Raw genomic sequence first — 6,735 nt, 5'->3', positions numbered from 1 at the left:
CTCTCGCACGTGTTTTTACGCGACTAGCCTGCGGGATGCATCCTCTCGCACGTGTTTTACTCGACTAGCCTGCAGGATGCATCCTCTCGCACGTGTTTTTACTCGACTAGCCTGCGGGATGCATTCCCCCGCACGTGTTTTTGCTCGACTAGCCTGCGGGAAGCATCCTCTCGCACGTGTTTTTACTCGACTAGCCTGCGGGATGCTTCCTCTCGCACGTGTTTTTACTCGACTAGCCTGCGGGATGTATCCTCTCGGACGTGTTTTTACTCGACTAGCCTGCGGGATGCATCCTCTCGCACGTGTTTTTACTCGACTAGCCTGCGGGATGCATCCTCTCGCACGTGTTTTTACTCGACTAGCCATGCGCATCCCAAAAAACGGGCGCATGCGCATCCCAAAAAACCTGCGCATGCGCATCCCACAAAACCTGCGCATGCGCATCCCACAAAACCTCGCACGTGTTTTTACTCGACTAGCCTGCGGGATGCATCCTCTCGCACGTGTTTTTACTCGACTAGCTTGCGGGATGCATCCTCTCGCACGTGTTTTTGATCGACTAGCCTGCGGGATGCTTCCTCTCGCACGTGTTTTTACTCGACTAGCCTGCGGGATGCTTCCTCTCGCACGTGTTTTTACTCGACTAGCCTGCGGGATGTATCCTCTCGCACGTGTTTTTACTCGACTAGCCTGCGGGATGAATCCCCTCGCACGCGATTTTACTAGACTAGCCTGCGGGATGCATCCTCTCGCACGTGTTTTTACTCGACTAGCCTGCGGGATGCAGCCTCTCGCACGTGTTTTTACTCGACTAGCCTGCGGGATGCATCCTCTCGCACGTGTTTTTGCTCGACTAGCCTGCGGGATGCATCCTCTCGCACGTGATTTTACTCGACTAGCCTGCGAGATGCATCCTCTCGCACGTGTTTTTACTCAACTAGCCTGCGGGAAGCATCCTCTCGCACGTGTTTTTACTCGACTAGCCTGCGGGATGCATCCTCTCGCACGTGTTTTTACTCGACTAGCCTGCGGGATGCATCCTCTCGCACGTGTTTTTACTCGACTAGCCTGCGGGATGCATCCTCTCGCACGTGCTTTTGCTCGACTAGCCTGCGGGATGCATCCTCTCGCACGTGTTTTTGCTCGACTAACCTGCGGGATGCATCCTTTCGCACGTGTTTTTGCTCGACTAGCCTGCGGGATGCATCCTCTCGCACGTGTTTTTGCTCGACTAGCCTGCGGGATGCATCCTCTCGCACGTGTTTTTGCTCGACTAGCCATGCGCATCCCAAAAAACGGGCGCATGGCATCCCAAAAACACTGCGCATGCGCATCCCACAAAACCTGCGCATGCGCATCCCACAAAACCTCGCACGTGTTTTTACTCGACTAGCCTGCGGATGCATCCTCTCGCACGTGTTTTTACTCGACTAGCTTGCGGGATGCATCCTCTCGCACGTGTTTTTGATCGACTAGCCTGCGGGATGCATCCTCTCGCACGTGATTTTACTCGACTAGCCTGCGAGATGCATCCTCTCGTACGTGTTTTTACTCAACTAGCCTGCGGAAGCATCCTCTCGCACGTGTTTTTGCTCGACTAGCCTGCGGAAGCATCCTCTCGCACGTGTTTTTACTCGACTAGCCTGCGGGATGCTTCCTCTCGCACGTGTTTTACTCGACTAGCCTGCGGGATGCATCCTCTCGCACGTGTTTTTACTCGACTAGCCTGCGGGATGAATCCCCTCGCACAGCGATTTTACTAGACTAGCCTGCGGGATGCATCCTCTCGCACGTGTTTTTACTCGACTAGCCTGCGGGATGCAGCCTCTCGCACGTGTTTTACTCGACTAGCCTGCGGGATGCATCCTCTCGCACGTGTTTTTGCTCGACTAGCCTGCGGGATGCATCCTCTCGCACGTGATTTTACTCGACTAGCCTGCGAGATGCATCCTCTCGCACGTGTTTTTACTCCACTAGCCTGCGGGAAGCATCCTCTGGCACGTGTTTTTACTCGACTAGCCTGCGGGATGCATCCTCTCGCACGTGTTTTTACTCGACTAGCCTGCGGGATGCATCCTCTCGCACGTGTTTTTACTCGACTAGCCTGCGGGATGCATCCTCTCGCACGTGCTTTTGCTCGACTAGCCTGCGGGATGCATCCTCTCGCACGTGTTTTTACTCGACTAGCCTGCGAGATGCATCCTCTCGCACGTGTTTTTTACTCGACTAGCTGCGGGATGCATCCTCTCGCACGTGTTTTTACTCGACTAGCCTGCGGGAATGCATCCTCTCGCACGTGTTTTACGACTCGACTAGCCTGCGGGATGCATCCTCACGCACGTGTTTTTACTCGACTAGCCTGCAGGATGCATCCTCTCGCACGTGTTTTTAGCTCGACTAGCCTGCGGATGCATTCTCTCGCACGGTGTTTTTGCCTCGGACTAGCCTTGCGGGATGCCACTTCTCCCTTTTACTCGAGTAGCCTGCGGGATGCATCCTCTCGCACGTGTTTTTGCTCGAATAGCCTGCGGGATGCATTCTCCCGCACGTGTTTTTACTCGACTAGCCTGCGGGATGCATCCTCTCGCACGTGTTTTTACTCGACTAGCCTGCGGGATGCATCCTCTCGCACGTGTTTTTACGCGACTAGCCTGCGGGATGCATCCTCTCGCACGTGTTTTACTCGACTAGCCTGCAGGATGCATCCTCTCGCACGTGTTTTTACTCGACTAGCCTGCGGGATGCATTCCCCCGCACGTGTTTTTGCTCGACTAGCCTGCGGGAAGCATCCTCTCGCACGTGTTTTTACTCGACTAGCCTGCGGGATGCTTCCTCTCGCACGTGTTTTTACTCGACTAGCCTGCGGGATGTATCCTCTCGCACGTGTTTTTACTCGACTAGCCTGCGGGATGCATCCTCTCGCACGTGTTTTTACTCGACTAGCCTGCGGGATGCATCCTCTCGCACGTGTTTTTACTCGACTAGCCATGCGCATCCCAAAAAACGGGCGCATGCGCATCCCAAAAAACCTGCGCATGCGCATCCCACAAAACCTGCGCATGCGCATCCCACAAAACCTCGCACGTGTTTTTACTCGACTAGCCTGCGGGATGCATCCTCTCGCACGTGTTTTTACTCGACTAGCTTGCGGGATGCATCCTCTCGCACGTGTTTTTGATCGACTAGCCTGCGGGATGCTTCCTCTCGCACGTGTTTTTACTCGACTAGCCTGCGGGATGCTTCCTCTCGCACGTGTTTTTACTCGACTAGCCTGCGGAATGTATCCTCTCGCACGTGTTTTTACTCGACTAGCCTGCGGGATGAATCCCCTCGCACGCGATTTTACTAGACTAGCCTGCGGGATGCATCCTCTCGCACGTGTTTTTACTCGACTAGCCTGCGGGATGCAGCCTCTCGCACGTGTTTTTACTCGACTAGCCTGCGGGATGCATCCTCTCGCACGTGTTTTTGCTCGACTAGCCTGCGGGATGCATCCTCTCGCACGTGATTTTACTCGACTAGCCTGCGAGATGCATCCTCTCGCACGTGTTTTTACTCAACTAGCCTGCGGGAAGCATCCTCTCGCACGTGTTTTTACTCGACTAGCCTGCGGGATGCATCCTCTCGCACGTGTTTTTACTCGACTAGCCTGCGGGATGCATCCTCTCGCACGTGTTTTTACTCGACTAGCCTGCGGGATGCATCCTCTCGCACGTGCTTTTGCTCGACTAGCCTGCGGGATGCATCCTCTCGCACGTGTTTTTGCTCGACTAACCTGCGGGATGCATCCTTTCGCACGTGTTTTTGCTCGACTAGCCTGCGGGATGCATCCTCTCGCACGTGTTTTTGCTCGACTAGCCTGCGGGATGCATCCTCTCGCACGTGTTTTTGCTCGACTAGCCATGCGCATCCCAAAAAACGGGCGCATGCGCATCCCAAAAAACCTGCGCATGCGCATCCCACAAAACCTGCGCATGCGCATCCCACAAAACCTCGCACGTGTTTTTACTCGACTAGCCTGCGGGATGCATCCTCTCGCACGTGTTTTTACTCGACTAGCTTGCGGGATGCATCCTCTCGCACGTGTTTTTGATCGACTAGCCTGCGGGATGCATCCTCTCGCACGTGATTTTACTCGACTAGCCTGCGAGATGCATCCTCTCGTACGTGTTTTTACTCAACTAGCCTGCGGGAAGCATCCTCTCGCACGTGTTTTTACTCGACTAGCCTGCGGGATGCATCCTCTCGCACGTGTTTTTACTCGACTAGCCTGCGGGATGCATCCTCTCGCACGTGTTTTTACTCGACTAGCCTGCGGGATGCATCCTCTCGCACGTGTTTTTACTCGACTAGCTTGCGGGATGCATCCTCTCGCACGTGTTTTTGATCGACTAGCCTGCGGGATGCATCCTCTCGCACGTGATTTTACTCGACTAGCCTGCGAGATGCATCCTCTCGTACGTGTTTTTACTCAACTAGCCTGCGGGAAGCATCCTCTCGCACGTGTTTTTGCTCGACTAGCCTGCGGGAAGCATCCTCTCGCACGTGTTTTTACTCGACTAGCCTGCGGGATGCTTCCTCTCGCACGTGTTTTTACTCGACTAGCCTGCGGGATGCATCCTCTCGCACGTGTTTTTACTCGACTAGCCTGCGGGATGAATCCCCTCGCACGCGATTTTACTAGACTAGCCTGCGGGATGCATCCTCTCGCACGTGTTTTTACTCGACTAGCCTGCGGGATGCAGCCTCTCGCACGTGTTTTTACTCGACTAGCCTGCGGGATGCATCCTCTCGCACGTGTTTTTGCTCGACTAGCCTGCGGGATGCATCCTCTCGCACGTGATTTTACTCGACTAGCCTGCGAGATGCATCCTCTCGCACGTGTTTTTACTCCACTAGCCTGCGGGAAGCATCCTCTGGCACGTGTTTTTACTCGACTAGCCTGCGGGATGCATCCTCTCGCACGTGTTTTTACTCGACTAGCCTGCGGGATGCATCCTCTCGCACGTGTTTTTACTCGACTAGCCTGCGGGATGCATCCTCTCGCACGTGCTTTTGCTCGACTAGCCTGCGGGATGCATCCTCTCGCACGTGTTTTTACTCGACTAGCCTGCGAGATGCATCCTCTCGCACGTGTTTTTACTCGACTAGCCTGCGGGATGCATCCTCTCGCACGTGTTTTTACTCGACTAGCCTGCGGGATGCATCCTCTCGCACGTGTTTTTACTCGACTAGCCTGCGGGATGCATCCTCTCGCACGTGTTTTTACTCGACTAGCCTGCGGGATGCATCCTCACGCACGTGTTTTACTCGACTAGCCTGCAGGATGCATCCTCTCGCACGTGTTTTTGCTCGACTAGCCTACGGGATGCATTCTCCCGCACGTGTTTTTACTCGAGTAGCCTGCGGGATGCATCCTCTCGCACGTGTTTTTGCTCGAATAGCCTGCGGGATGCATTCTCCCGCACGTGTTTTTACTCGACTAGCCTGCGGGATGCATCCTCTCGCACGTGTTTTTACTCGACTAGCCTGCGGGATGCATCCTCTCGCACGTGTTTTTACGCGACTAGCCTGCGGGATGCATCCTCTCGCACGTGTTTTACTCGACTAGCCTGCAGGATGCATCCTCTCGCACGTGTTTTTACTCGACTAGCCTGCGAGATGCATTCCCCCGCACGTGTTTTTGCTCGACTAGCCTGCGGGAAGCATCCTCTCGCACGTGTTTTTACTCGACTAGCCTGCGGGATGCTTCCTCTCGCACGTGTTTTTACTCGACTAGCCTGCGGGATGTATCCTCTCGCACGTGTTTTTACTCGACTAGCCTGCGGGATGCATCCTCTCGCACGTGTTTTTACTCGACTAGCCTGCGGGATGCATCCTCTCGCACGTGTTTTTACTCGACTAGCCATGCGCATCCCAAAAAACGGGCGCATGCGCATCCCAAAAAACCTGCGCATGCGCATCCCACAAAACCTGCGCATGCGCATCCCACAAAACCTCGCACGTGTTTTTACTCGACTAGCCTGCGGGATGCATCCTCTCGCACGTGTTTTTACTCGACTAGCTTGCGGGATGCATCCTCTCGCACGTGTTTTTGATCGACTAGCCTGCGGGATGCTTCCTCTCGCACGTGTTTTTACTCGACTAGCCTGCGGGATGCTTCCTCTCGCACGTGTTTTTACTCGACTAGCCTGCGGGATGTATCCTCTCGCACGTGTTTTTACTCGACTAGCCTGCGGGATGAATCCCCTCGCACGCGATTTTACTAGACTAGCCTGCGGGATGCATCCTCTCGCACGTGTTTTTACTCGACTAGCCTGCGGGATGCAGCCTCTCGCACGTGTTTTTACTCGACTAGCCTGCGGGATGCATCCTCTCGCACGTGTTTTTGCTCGACTAGCCTGCGGGATGCATCCTCTCGCACGTGATTTTACTCGACTAGCCTGCGAGATGCATCCTCTCGCACGTGTTTTTACTCAACTAGCCTGCGGGAAGCATCCTCTCGCACGTGTTTTTACTCGACTAGCCTGCGGGATGCATCCTCTCGCACGTGGTTTTACTCGACTAGCCTGCGGGATGCATCCTCTCGCACGTGTTTTTACTCGACTAGCCTGCGGGATGCATCCTCTCGCACGTGCTTTTGCTCGACTAGCCTGCGGGATGCATCCTCTCGCACGTGTTTTTGCTCGACTAACCTGCGGGATGCATCCTTTCGCACGTGTTTTTGCTCGACTA

This window comes from Lasioglossum baleicum, unplaced genomic scaffold (assembly GCF_051020765.1).
Source record: "Lasioglossum baleicum unplaced genomic scaffold, iyLasBale1 scaffold0190, whole genome shotgun sequence".
In the NCBI taxonomy this organism is placed as follows: Eukaryota; Metazoa; Arthropoda; class Insecta; order Hymenoptera; family Halictidae; genus Lasioglossum; species Lasioglossum baleicum.
Note: the sequence above shows the minus strand (reverse complement) of the source record.